Source organism: Peromyscus maniculatus, chromosome 21, assembly GCF_049852395.1.
Source record: "Peromyscus maniculatus bairdii isolate BWxNUB_F1_BW_parent chromosome 21, HU_Pman_BW_mat_3.1, whole genome shotgun sequence".
NCBI classification, from domain to species: domain Eukaryota; kingdom Metazoa; phylum Chordata; class Mammalia; order Rodentia; family Cricetidae; genus Peromyscus; species Peromyscus maniculatus.
The window spans coordinates 66,430,721-66,445,920 of NC_134872.1; the positions used below are offsets into that span (position 1 = coordinate 66,430,721).

Genomic DNA, 15,200 nt, shown 5'->3' on the forward strand with positions numbered 1-15,200 from the left:
AAAGAATGAAATTTCTGTAGTGAGGAATATGAATCATGATGGACAGTTCATGTTCTAAGGACAGGATCTAACCTAATGTTCCTATCCTACAACCTGGACCAGAAGTATACATCTTAGACAGAATGATCATAGGTATAAAGCCATTAAACCAATAAGAACACAAATAACTCAGTGGGAAGTTTTGGAAATTATAGGAAGGAAGACACATTCTTATTCCAAAGATATTATAGATATAACTCTCATTTATTCGATAGCTGCTGACTAATTGACAGTGACCGGAGGTTGAAGACCTGGTTTCTGCACAAACTGACAGATGATAAATTGGCAGTGAGCATCTTGATAGAGGTCCTCAACTGTCAGTAGGCCCTGGGGTGTCAGATTCCTAGATGAAAACAAATCTAACAAAATATTTGCTTCCAATAGCCCACTGAGCAATGAGAATGGAGCTTTGGGTTTTTTTTTTTTTTGCTTGTTTGTTTGTTTTTGTTTTTAATTCATGATCTACAGGTCTGTATGATTCCCAGTGTAGTGTAGATCTTGACTGGACATTCTTGTGAGAATTATCCTCTACACCAGGTTAAGAGGGGCAGGAAAACTATGGGAAAAGAGTATCATAAAAAAAAAGTAAAGACCCAAGGCTTAGTATTCCCCCATGGGTAGGATCAACACAGACAGTTATACTTTTGAGGAACATATTTATCTCTCCATAGGCGTATTTCTTTTAAATTTCACTTATTATTAAAGTCTATCTTAGAGATTATATTGAGATGATAAATCTATGACCAAAGCAACTTTGGGAGGAAGGAGTTTATTACATCTTACATTTCAAGATATAGGCCATCAGTAAAGGAAGTCAATGTAGGAGATATAGCACAAGAAATAAAGGAATACTGCTGACTTGTTTGCTCCATGTAGCTTGATCAATTTTCTTCTTTATGGTCACCAGAGATGTCACGACTGACTGTATGAGACCCTCCACATCAATCATCAATGAAAAAAATGTTCCACAGGCTTGCCTACAGATCAGTATGATGGAGGTATTTTCTTGGTCGATGTTCTCTCTTCTCAAGTGACTCTCACTTTCGTAAAGTTGATGAATAAAAAAGGAGAAAATAGAAGAAAAAGACAAAGGAGATACAGTCAGTTGCATAGGTGAATTTAATTATTAATAGCTCAGCTATCTAATAATGAAAGTGATCAAATTAAGTAATGAAAAACAGCAATCCTACTAGCCCAAATATCTTTACATTGAAGTACATAATGTAGAATAAATGTCATTTTTTTGGAGTATCAGCTAGCAATATTTTGATATGTTATTTAGTTTTTATATTTCTGCCTCATCAAAACTGCCATATTGGATTATTTTTATTTATTTTGAAAATCAGTGGTATTAAAAATAGAGAGGTATGTTAAGATATTTTTGGAAAATGTGCAGAACTCTTTTCCAGATGTTTCAGGCAGACTTAAGGAAAACTTTTATCAGCTATAAAACTGAGTCACGTAGCCGCTCTAATACAGTATAATACTCTGAAAATTTTATAATGACATTTTTGACTAGAGCCGTGAGGTACAGAAAGACCCCCTGGCTCCTGGGTCTGTCAAAAATTAATGAGACATAGCCAGACTAAAAGTTACATTTGTCTTATGTTTTCAGCTATTCTTGGAAATTTATTCTCATTCTCACTTATTGAGAATATCTCTTTTAGAAACAACATTTTTTCTTTATTAAGAAATTTTCTACTCACTCCACATACTATCCACAGATTCGCCCCTCCTCCCTCCTCCCACCCCTCAGCCCTCTTTCCTAAGCCACCCTGCATCCCCACATCCCCCAAATCAAGGTCTCCTATGGGGAGTCAGCAGAGCCCAGCACACTGAGCCTAGGCAGGTCCAAGCCCCTTCCCACTGCACCAAGGCTGTGCAAAGTGTCACATCACAGGCTTCGGGTTCCAGAAGCCTGCCCATAGACCAGGGACAGACCCTGATCCCCTGCCAGGGTGCCCCCAAACATTTAGAGCCAAAGAACCGTCTTCCTATCCAGAGGACTTAGTCCAGTCCCATGGGGGCTCCACAGCCACCAGTCCACAGTTCATGGGCTTCTACTAGTGTGGCCAGTCATCTCTGCATGTCCTCTCATCATGATCTCGACATTCCTTGCTTGCTGTGTCTCTCCTCTCTCTCATCAATTTGATTCCCGGAGCTCAGCCTGGTGTGTGGCCTTGGATCTCTGTATCTGCCTCCATCAGTCATTGGACAAAGGCTCAATGAATCTTACCACAAGGACACATGCTCACCTGTGTTCATATCAGCATTATTTGTAATAGCAAGAACCTGGAAACAACCTAGATGCCCCTGAACTGAAGAATGGATAAAGAAAATATGGCACATATACACAATGGAGTACTACTCAGCAGTAAAAAAATAAAAAAACAATGATATCATGAAATGTGCAAGCAAATGGGTGGAACTAGAAAGTATCATCTTGAGTGAGGTAACCAGACACAGAAGGACAAACATAGTATGTACTCACTCATAAGTGGATACTAAATGTGAGGGAAGGGATGGCCAGACTGCAACCCACAACTCCAGAAAGGCTAGCTAACAGGGAAAGACCCTAGGAGGGACACATGGATGACCCTGCAAAGGAGAAGTGGATGAGATCTGCATGAGTGGACTGGGTGTGTGGGGGTGGCAGAGGGTGAGGAATGGGGGATAAGAACATAGGGAAATGGGAGGGTCAAGCTGGAACAGGGACAGAGTGGGAGGGCAGGGAGGAAGATACCATGATGAGGACATATGAGGACATCATGGGAATATGAAGAAGCAGGATGCTGGGGAGGCTCTCAGGAATCCACAAGGTTGACCCCACATTGATCTGCTGGCAGTGGTTCAGAGGGTGCCTGGACCAGTCTACTCTAGTGACCAGCCTAGAAACAATATTTTATATCTTAAGATGTAAGTGTATCTTAGTTTGAGCTCTTAAAGGGAGGCACAGTTTGATCATCATTTGTGGTTTTTTGTTTGTTTGTTTGTTTGTTTGTTTGTTTGTTTGTTTTTGCTCTTCTTTTGATACCAGTGTCTGTCACTTTGATTAGCTTTCTGTAATTGAAGAAAATAAATAAATATATTTTGTTATTTTGGTAGCCAATAACAATAAAGTAAAATTTTATTCTTTCAGAGCCTTTAATATTCATAGTAGAAGATATGTAAGTATAATTTTTTTGAAAAACACTTCTAAAGTATTCAATAGGAACTGGAAATAAAATTTCATATTTTTCATAAACTAGATAAATGTACTGTTTTGCTCATCTCATAGCACTTAATTCCATTTAATTGCATAGCATATTTTTTAACAAGTGCTGAATATGGCAGTTTTGATGGGGCAGAGATATAATGGAGATGCCAGCATTCATGATAAGGCATACATTGTTTTATTGTAGCCTTGCAGAAATTAGCATAATGCTTTACACAAAGCATTTTTCACAAAGTAGAAACCGGAGTTTCATTTCTTTAATCCTCAAACTATTTAGATCAAAACATACTTGGTACAAGATGAACTTGAGGGCACATAATGACATTCACATGCACTATGCATAACTGTTTCATGTGCTGTGTTTGAATTAGGAATTAAAGTTAGTAAGCCAGCAAAAACGACATTTATAGAAACTGAGTGTTAGAATAAAAGGGAATATGAAACAAAGTATTTTAAAATAGGGTTAAAATTAAGATGAAGTCATGCCTTCTGAAGAGCAGCAAGGTAAAGAAACAAAACTTAGGACTCTGCTTGAGGTCCAGAGGTCACAGAGCTTCTGTTGCTGAGGTCATTATAGGGCAAACTTGGGTATCTAATTCAAACACCCATGTGCATAGGTGGACAGATTCACATGACAGTTAGGAATCTTCTGAGCTAACCATATCCGAAGACAATTAAAATTAAAATAAGATTGTTATAAATATTACCAATAATTGAAGCTAAACTAAAAATTAAATAATAGTTTTAACAATGTGCATGACTCAAACATAAATCAGCAGTAGCTTTTTAAACATTTTTATTGAAAATAAATTCTTTTATCATACAATGTAGACTGGTTATAGCTTTCCCGTACTCTACTTCTCCCAGTTCCTTCCAACATCTCCTCCCCTCCTTCTGTCTCTCATTAGAAGAGAACGAGTGTTACAAGAATCTTAAATGGTCTTATTATAAAAGAACCCATAGCCAGATATTGAGGTAAATGCTGAAAGATCAGAGAGATAAAGGAACAAGCCACTAGAGAAACCTCTCACTACTACCAAATTCTCAGGCTGAAAGGAAGGCAAGATCCTGTCTCCACAAATCCTCTGACTGAAAGCCTCTTAGTCCTTAGCCTAAAAGGCTTAGTTCCTGTCCCCTCACACCTTATATACCTTTCTCTGCCCACCCATTTTACTTCCTTCTTAGTGCTGTGATTAATGCCATGTGTGCTTCCAAAATATTGGTAACAAAGGCATGAGATCTCAAGTGCCGGGATTAAAAGCATGTGACTTCCAAATACTGGAATTAAAGGTGTATGCCACCACTGCCTGGCTCTGTTTCTCTCATAGACTGAATCAATTTCATGTAGTCCAGGGTGGCCCTCTAACTCACAGAGAACCAGAAGGATCTCTGCCTCCCGAGTGCTAGGATTAAAGATGTGTGCCACCACTGCTTGGCCTCTATGTTTAATCTAGTGGTTGGCTCTGTCCTCTGATCCCCAGGCAAGCTTTATTTGATACACAATATATCACCACAACAGAATTCTAAGAGACATCGACCAAATGTAACAAAATAAAATATAATATGATGAAGCAAAATTATTCATATCAAAATTAGATACAGTAACCCAACAGGAGGAAGAGTCCCAGGAGAAGGCACAAGAGTCAGAGACTCACTCATTCTCAGTCAGGAATGCCATAAAAATACTAAACTAATAGCTATTATATGTATGCAGAAGACCTGGTGTAGACTCATTTTTGCCCTGTACTTGCTGCCTGGTCTCTGTAAGCTCCTATGTGCCTTGCTTAACGTTCCTGGTGGTCTCCATCCCCTGGCTCTTGCAATCTTTCTACCTATTTTTCCATGGGACTTGCGGAGCTGTGAGGAGAGGAACTTGATCTATACATCCAATCCAGACTCTCCCTGTGTAATGTCTAGATATGGGTCTCCGGGAGTAGTTTCTAACAAAACAAGAAAATATAAATCTTAGGAGCTTTAGCAGGCATTTCAAAGAATATCTAGAAAAAAAACAAGTCACTGGCATCATCTAGAAAAGTCGTCCTTGCAAGAACTAGATGATCACATTAAGGAAGCAAGTATTCATTTGAAATGACAATCAGTTCATCATATATTCTCTGTGAGAAAACACAAGCATGAGAATAAAATATTTTGAATATTAAATTTTCATTTATCATCAAATTATTTGTTTCAAATACATTTATATACATCTAGATATGTGGATATAAAAATACAAAGATTTTTAAACAAATATTTATGCTTGTTTGGGTATGAAATAATGTTATAAAAAATAACATTTTTTCTTTAATGTATAATCTTTCACTGTCTTAATTTATTAATATTTTACTAATTTCACTCTGTTTTTTCATTTGGAATTAATATAAAATTATGATATCCTTTAATCTGTTTTTCTAATTTTAGAGGTAATTTATCAAGAGTTTTTTATTAACTACCTACTTTGTTTACAAAAATATGAAGATATCATATTAATGATTTATTTAACAAGAGTTATATTGCATTTGAAAATTGAAAGATTATTCATTTTTATATGACTCTACTAGAAAGGATTCATTCAAATTACTTTTCCCTATTAATTTCTGTATTTGAGTTCTAATTTGAAGATTTCCACTTAATACCATAAATTTTCTTTTTAAAAACAAGATACTTTGATGCTAGTAACAAGTGAAACGATTAAGGGCTAAGATACAATGATGCTTTACATTGTATGTTTCCATAAAAGGTCCATAAAATATAGCAAATCCAACTTTCAGCAATTTTTGGAGAGATTTATCAGTTAGACTTTTTAGAAAGGAAGATGTGGATTTACACAATAGCAGTACAATTCCAACATCTTCCCATTGATACTAGGCCTCATCTCATGTAATTAACTGAAATTTAAACTCAAAGCCAATCTTCTCCAGGGCCCTTTGATGTTCATTTCCTAAAATTTTGTGTTTGAATTTGATTTAAGTGCCTTAGAACTTTTAATACCTACTTTGTAGTAAAAGAATTAAAGAAGATTGAAGAAAGATGAAGGTCTTTGGGTATCACAATAGCTTTCTCGGAGATGTAGGTCTTCTATTCTACTTACCTTTCAAGTGCAGACCAATTTTTTTCACTTTTGTCATCTACTGTCTTTCCTAACTTATGAAGTATTGTTATAATTTTAAAATGAACATTTATGTTTTTATTACCATTATTTCACATATTTAAGGCAAAAAATAATATAATTCTTAAAAACAAGGGATAAATAAGAAATAGCTGAAAGAACCATATCTGGGCACTAATAATCTTCACATGACCCAAAAATATCCCACGATGTGCTCATGAGCAGTTTGAGGTAACTATAAGGAAATTGGCATAAATTATAAATTCATTTCAAATATTAGAAATTTAAAAAACTAGTATCTACTTATTGATAATAATGATGCCATTTAAAGAACAAATTGAGCTCATAAATAAATACTGTAAGTTTATCCAAAATTTTTACAAAAATATCATTTCATTAATTTATGTTTTGCATGCACAGAAGGGTTCATTCGTACACTAGTTTGTCAGGGCTAGTCCATCGTTGAATCTCTTTGACTTCTCCTATCACTAGCCACTGAAAATCCAGTTTTTGGAGCTTTATCTGATTAGATTAGATAATCTCTCTAAATCTCTCTTTGTCACTTTACTTAATTGCATGTGATGCCTCACTATATTCATGGGATTCACTTACACTAGAAAGGAAAAAGTTACTTTAAGAAGAAAGCCTATTTTTGTTGTTGTTGTTTGTTTTTTCCTTTTATTTTATTTTATAATGCCATTCAGTTCTACATAACAGCCATAGATTCCCTTGTTCTCCCCCCTCCTGCCCCCCTCCCCTTCCCCCCAGCCCACCCCCTATTCCCACCTCCTCCAGGGCAAAGCCTCCCCTGAGGACTGAGATCAAACTGTTAGACTCAGTTCAGGCAGGTCCAGTCTCCTCTTCCCAGACTGAGCCAAGCGTCCCTGCATAAGTCCCAGGTTTCAAACAGCCAAATCATGCAATGAGCCCAGGACCTGGTACCACTGCCTAGATGCCTCCCAAACAGATCAAGCCAATCAACTGTCTCACCCATTCAGAAGTCCCAGGTTTCAAACAGCCAACTCATGCAATGAGCCCAGGACCTGGTACCACTGCCTAGATGTCTCCCAAACAGATCAAGCCATCAACTATCTCACCCATTAAGAGGGCCCATTCAGAGGGCCTGATCCAGTTGGGGGCCCCTCAGCCTTTGGTTCATAGTTCATGTGTTTCCATTCATTTGGCTCTTTGTCCCTGTGCTTTATCCAACCTTAGTTTCAACAATTCTCGCTCATATAAACCCTCCTCTTTCTCCCTAATTAGACTCCCGGAGCTCCACCTGGGGCCTAGCTGTGGATTTCTGCATGGTGCACACCTTTAATACTAGCACTTGGGAGGCAGAGCCAGGAGGATCTCGGTGAGTTCAAGGCCAGCCTGGGCTACCAAGTGAGTTCCAGGAAAGGCACAAAGCTACACAGAGAAACCCTGTCTCGAAAAATTAAAAAAAAAAAAAGAAAGAGAGCCTGTTTTATTTTCATTTTATTTATTCCTAACATATGAGAATCCAGAAAATGACAAATTTGATGGTCTAAGGCCAAACATTTTGGCAAAATCTAGATTCCCATTTGTTAAGCTGTTATCAGTTTCTCGGTCCTTGAAACTGGTCTGAAAAAAATGAATACAGACAGAATCAGAGTCTCAGAATACAAATTGAGGTTAGGCTATGGATTCTGCGTTAGGCTGAAACATTTGTATATTATAATTCGGCGATCTAACTGTGTGTGTAATTTTTCCATGACCTTCAATACAGTAAACAATGAATTGTTTAAAAACTAAACTTGTATCTCTTTTTTTTTTCTTATTCTTAACCCCATAGTTGGCTATTTAGGATAAAGTAGATATATTTTTTAGTGATTAAAAAACAAACAAACAAACATTGTTTTCAGTTAAACTTCTTATTAAACTAAATTGGTTCTATGTTTAGAGACTTGAACTCTATATTTGTCTAATTTTAATTTTTAAACTGATCTGAGAATAAGAACAAAAAAATATCAGGGCAGGACACTTGTGCAATGGATATCTTGTCGAAGAACAAAAAATACCAACCTCTTCATGTGAAATAGTGAACTGAATACAATGGCCTTTGATTACAAATTCTTTTTTAACATATTTTTTTAATCAATTCTTTGTGACTTTTACATTATCCACTCCAGTACCACTCATTTCCCAGCCCCTCTGTATCTGTCTTTCACACTTGTAACATACCCTTGCGGGGGGGGGGGGGGGGACTTAAAAAGAAATAAAAAATAAAAGTAGTAATTAAAAAAAATTCACAAAACAGAAAAACTGTACCCACGCCTCACCATGGACTTGTGAGGGCTGGCTCTGCCTCTTGCCTGAGGGGGTTGGTCCTAGAGGCCTGGACTTAACAACTCAGATATCACCCAGGCACACACCCAGTGCTTTGAGTTGGCCCACCCCAGCATCTGCCCCATCTATGACCTACTGGATCGTGTAAAGCGACTGATCCTATGGAACATTAGCCACAGGATCTCCACGATTTGGCGCAACAGCAGGCTATTTGGAGAGGACTTTTGGTGAGGGTTCAGTATTGATGATGTACCAGAAATCAGAGAGAGGTCTTGAATCTGACCAAGAACTCATTACACAATGAGCAAGTAAAAGTGATTGGACAGAAGGGTCTACTTCGTGACACATTGCAGCTCCCAGATGCACTAAAACAAATGAAGAGGTGATGGAAACATGGAAAAGATAGAGTTTTTGTTTCTTTGTTTTTGTTTTGCTTTTTTGTTGTGTTGTTTGTTTGTTTAATCAATATTCTTTTTTGTTCTGATTACAAACTCTTCTGGCCTGTTTCTTATCCTGTACAACGGTTGCTTTACAGTGTTTTTTTTTTAATTGAAGTTCTTAAACTATCCTAAGTCATGAAAACAATCATTATATCAATCAATATCCTGCTTATGTGCTTATGTGCATATTTTTAATTGATTGAATTAGATGACACTGACTTTGTAAAGTGAGTTAATCTGCAATTACATGTAAGCATAAAGTAGATAGTATTTGTTCCTGGAATCATTCATGATTAAACATAATTGATGAACAGCTATATTCAAGAGAGGAATTAACATTTGTTTACTATTCATTCTTTCAACACATAAGCAACACTGGAAATAAACATATTTTTTCTTGTTTCCTTAGAAATTGTTTCTATAGCAACCAAGTATATTGAACAGAAGAAAGACCCAAAAAATCTCACAAAAAATATGTATATTCATACTGAAAACATCTTTACATGATTTTTTTCAGCACAAAAGTTATGCTAGGGGAAATTTTTAAATGAAAGAGCATAGAAAGCATTACAATAATAAATTGTAATTTTATTTCTTTAATGAAATAAAATAACTCCAATTTTCTTATATCATCTTCATGCATAAATGTGTCTGCACTTCATGTGTTTTATATTAGTTTTAAGGACAGTGTTAAATTACTTCCTAACATTTATCGTTTTATATATGAGCCTTCATAAGCTCCTAATACAAAGCCTCTTATCCATTTGTGTGATGCACTTTGGATAAATTATGTCCCACATAATTAGAAATCATTATGATGTAAACTAGTAGACATTATTCAGCTATTTAAATATTCTTTCTGCAGCTGTGATGAAGTATGAGGCTGAAAAATTATTTTCTTCTAATAAAATATACACAAGATTTTTTTCAGAAGTATATGACAATTTTAAATGTTATATAAATAATTAAAGTTACAGGTTCTGTTATTGCTGCTTTGATTTGCTTTTAGTTTTCTTGACACAGTATCTCATTGTGTAGCAAAGATTGAGATCTCACAATTCTGCTTCCCTTCTGGGTCCTAGGATTACAGCTCTGTGCCACCACACAGCATGCTATCTGCTGTTGCTACTGTGATTCTTTTATTTTGATAAACTTCTAACACTGATTCTTCTGTTGCTATTTTGGATCCATTGCTTTATAAGTTTTCTGTGCATTTTATCAAATCCTTTTACCTACTCCACAGAAAAAAAAATCAAGTCACAGATGTCTGAAGACAGCTAGAAGAAAATCTTTCCTTGCATGCTTACAGTGACATTCCTGAAAATCATGTTTGGGGCTTGTACTCAGCAGCTTGCTGAATTTAAAGTGGCTTTCCGCTCCAGTCCTGCAGAATTTATAATTTTGTTCCAAAGCTTATCTAAACATTTATTTTCCGAGACACTTCTACAGTGGCTTTGTCTTTTGAAGCTGGATCCATTATTCTGGAACCAGTCTGTCTTTCTCTGTGCCATCAGTGATTCACACATGTGGTTGATTCCACTGAAATCTTTGTACCTTATGTCTGGGTATGCTCCAAACTGCTTCCACCTTAAACAAAATCAATATTGCTGTGTTCTGAGTTGCAGAGCTCCAGATTGTGTATGCTGAACCTCTAACTGCAGTGTGTCTACCCATGCAGATAGGTTCTGGCATGAACCATTGAAGGTAAAATGAAGTCGTAAAGGTAGAGTCTTTAACTGATAGATTCGACAAGGACAGATACCAGAGATCTCACACACAAAAGAAAGCCGCTGTGAAGACGCAATGACCATCTCGACATCTGCAAGCAGAAGGCTAGCATCAAAAATGGGCCCTATGCAGACTTTTAACCTTCGACTTTTAGCCTGCACATATGTTGGGAAATACTTTCCTGATGATTCTAATACTCAGTCTGTGATATTTTATTGTGAACATTTATGCAGTATAACCTCAGAAGGGATTTGGAATTTCAATGTCTACACTCAAGAAATTACTTTTTTGTTTTTCTATCAATCTCTGGCATGTATATGCTAATAAAGGGCTAGCTTCTTATTGGTTGTTGCTCCTGTGTTCAAATGCTTTAGAAATTTTTAAAAATATCAAAAGCTATGCTTAAAACTGTTGGGTTTGCCCAGAGAAAGTGTAGGCACTACCAAATACTCATCCATTTTCCAGGTCTATTTAAATGTTGCATGTTGGTTTATTGTGCTTCTGTCTTCCTTCCCTAGCTATGTACTTAGGAGGTTTCTTCTTCTTCGTGATGAAACTGAAGTCGTCCTTCTATCTGCACACTATTCCAGATGAAGTCCCTTCCCACATTCACCAGTTATCCATTGGAACCCTTCTTTAGTGTTAGTCACTTGCAGGTGTCATGGTTTCTTCACATAAAGTTAATCAGTGCTTAGTTGACAGTTTAAGGTCAACCTTGTGGATGCTTCTTGGGTGCTCTGTACAGGTGCCTTCCCTAAGACAGAAGCCACAACAAATCATAATGTCTCTGAATTTCACCTCTGTCTACCTTGCCTACAGAGGATTCCTGCTCTGAGTTCTCATGTTCTTCAGTGCAGAACCAGGCTCTCCTCAGACAGGAAGTTGCAGTCTGAGAGGCTTCTATCAACAGGAGAAGCTGACTATTATCTGAAATGCTTTGGTTCATTGTTCTGTCCAGCTTTCTGTCTGATTATAGCAGAAAGTGAAATCTGGTTTCTATTACTGCACCACTGGGATGATCAATTGGAAAGTGAAGGCAATATCGTCTTTTTATTTTTCTTCATAACTTTTATAAATTACATTGATTTTCTCATGCAACCCTTTTCTCCACAGATTACAATTTTTATATAATAACTAATTTGTAGTTTTTAAAGTGTTAAATAACTCACATTTATTTCACACCTCACCTTCTTTACAACTTTTTCTTCTGCCTTTCATTTCTCTCGAATATCTTCATATAGCACTACAACATGAAATCTTCATTCTTCTGATGTTGCATCCAATATACTGCACTGTATTTATCTTCCTGTTTAATTACTCTGACTTAAGTGAGTTGTCTGAAAATGTTGGCAAGTCATATTTATTTCACTAAAATATAAGCAAAAGATATATCTTTCTTAGTCATACTTTAAATATTAGAGTGACATTTACCATGCTAATTAATACACTGTATCAACAGATTTGAGATGTCTCCCCATTTTTGATTATATGCACAACTATAATCTTTGCACTAAGTACCGTTTCTTCACTTCAGTCTTTGGTGGACTGTTGTAAAGCCTCAGTGATCCATACATTTCCAACTAAAGCAATAGACTCAATCGTTAAACATTAGCTGGTGTGTCTAATGCCTAGAATACATCTGCCTGCTTTAGAAAGGAAGAGGAAGTTGAGAGTCCATTCTTATGAACTCTGAATTTTCTTGTAGACTTTATTGAAATATGCACTAATGGTGACAGTGGTTGTGGTGGTGATGTTGAAATTGATGAAGATAGCACTGATCAGCCTTTAGTTGTAGTTTACTACCAGAGACTCTGAGCATCCCCAAACTCACAACCTATTCAGCTTCAGATCCCACATTTGAACCTATACTCCCACTACAGCTAAATCCTCTTCCATCTGTGACAGTATATAGAGAAGTACTGTGTTTCCTTCCACTCCCCTTCCTGTGTTACATTGTTAATGAGGTGAAGTGTACTCTAATCACAAGTCATGCCTAGAATTTCTTTTTGTGTATGCAGAATGTTACAATGAGGCAAACTTTAAATTCTGAGAAAAAAAAATGATTTAGTTGAAATGATATCATTAAAATATAATTTAATACATCAAATGGAAATGACTTTAAAAAATAAATACAAAGTGACCCACATACACTCTCTAACATACTCATTACAGTTGACTCTCTAACATACTCATTACAGTTGATGCAGACTCATTGATGGTAGGAGAGAATTTTGTACTTGTATAATGCCTGCTTTCTTACCAACTGTATTGGTGTTGCAAATGCTTGAAGTATATAAAATGATGTTTTGTTTTACATTTATATTGGGAAATGCCAAATGTTTTCAAACATATTAGCATATGCCAACTCTCACATGATAACTTTTGTGTATTTGTTTATATGCGAGGAAGTGCTGTTTGCTGACAGCTGAGATCGATATTAAAATTTCTCAAGCAGAACTGTAACTACAGCTGTCAATTACATCCCTTTAACCTACTCATCCTAAAATTCCTAGGTCCTACCTACATATATCCTGTGCTCTGCTTCTCTGAGTTCACATTTAAGATACATAATTGAGACCAAGTTGGTCTTAGTTTATTATGTTTAATTCCCCCAGGTTAAACCTTGTCAAAATGGCAGGATTTTCTCTTCATCAAGGCTGAGTAATACATCATGGTGTATCACATTTCTCTGTCCTTTCATCCACTGATGGACTTTCATGTCATCCCATCTATAAAAAAATAATTTTGAAAGATTAGAGGTCAAATATCTGAAACTGTTTGAAGAAAATATACAAAAAAAAAAAACTTCTTGAGAGTGGTGTAGGCATTTTTTTATTTGACACTGAAAGCCCTGGAAATTAAAGAAAAGAAAAAGACTTGACAAAGGACATTTTATAAAACAAATAGTTTCTGCACAAGAAAAGCATTTCAGTCAAGAGAATAAAGAGATTAACCTTGGAAATGGAGCAAAATATGCAGAACACATATGAGCAGGAGTAAATATTTAAAATATGAGTTCAAACACCTTTAGGATAAAAAAGTTCAATCAAAGAAATGAATAGGGGTTGGAGATTTAGCTCAGTGGTAGAGCGCTTGCCGAGCAAGTACAAGGCCCTGGGTTCAGTCCTCAGCTCCGAAAATAAATACATAAATAAATAAAAATAAAAAAGGACAAAGAAGTGAGTAAATGATCCAAGACACTCTAGCAAAAGGTCACACTGAGCCCCTAGATCGACACAAAATGCCCAGAGTTGTTAATCAGCAGGAAAGCAGAAGCCAGTGTCAAAGTGCCATCTCTTCTCATTTTTATCAGTGTCTGTTTTCAGAAGACAAAACCTACATCCTACCACATGTAAAATTGGGAATTACAGATTCCTTCCACACGGGTGGTAGGTATGAAATAGAGCACAGCTATGTGGAAAACTTCACAATGATTCTTTTAATACTTTAAGATGCAAAGACTGTATGACCTAGGGATTCCCATCCACAGTACTCCCCCATGAAAATGAAGTCAGTACGCCAATGATTAAGTATAGTTCATACTCATTGCAAAATAATTTACAATAGCTAGATTAGAATACTTCCTGTCTGAAAGCAGGAAAAACTAAAGGCCACATGCATTTTGAGGTAGCAAATGAAATAATAGTTGTTATTTTTATTTCATTTGAACTACATAAAAATTCTGAATTTAAAAATATAAGTAAACTTTTAAAAGAAAATAGAAATCATAGCTCTAAAAATTTGTTTATCCAGTTGGGTAAAGCAGTGAATGTTTTTGATTCCAACCTACAGGAGGGAAGAATCATGAATTCTAAGCCAGCCAGGATGACATAACTCTCTCTCTCTCTCTCTCTCTCTCTCTCTCTCTCTCTCTCTCTCTCTCTCTCTCTCTCTCTCTCTGACACACACACTTGCACACCTAAAATACCTTAATTATTCTTAAATTTGTCTTCTAATATCTTGTACTCCTGTACTTTAATTAAAAGTTTACATATGTGCTCACTCATTTTTTGTCAGCTTGAAACTAGAGGCTCCTGGGAAGAGTGAACATCAGTTGAAAAATTGCCTTTTGGTCAGATTAGCCTGTGGGCATGACTATGGGGCCATTTTCTTGATTGCTGTTTGATGTAAGAGGATCTAGAGCATGATGAGCAGAGATATCCATCCTTAGGCAGATAAGCCGGCCTATATAAGTGACTGAACAAGTCAAAGAGAACAAGCCAATAAGCAGTATTCCCCCATGGCTTCCACTTTAGTTATGACTCCAGGTTCCTGCTTTGAGCTCCTGCCTTGACTACTATAGATGATAGGCTTTGATAAGACAGTGGAAGCCAAGTAAATCCTTTCTTCACCTAAGTTGGTT

General features: G+C 36.4%; 1 long non-coding RNA gene across 1 annotated transcript; it reads right to left on the bottom strand.

Moving 5' to 3' along the window:
• Window positions 1–712: 712 nt before the first annotated feature.
• Window positions 713–13,568, bottom strand: LOC143269849 (uncharacterized). Its single transcript, XR_013046619.1, has 3 exons — window positions 13,460–13,568; window positions 12,025–12,205; window positions 713–1,079 (listed from the first exon to the last, which is right to left on the bottom strand). It is a non-coding gene; the product is annotated as an uncharacterized LOC143269849 (long non-coding RNA).
• Between the last annotated feature and the right edge of the window lie 1,632 nt (window positions 13,569–15,200).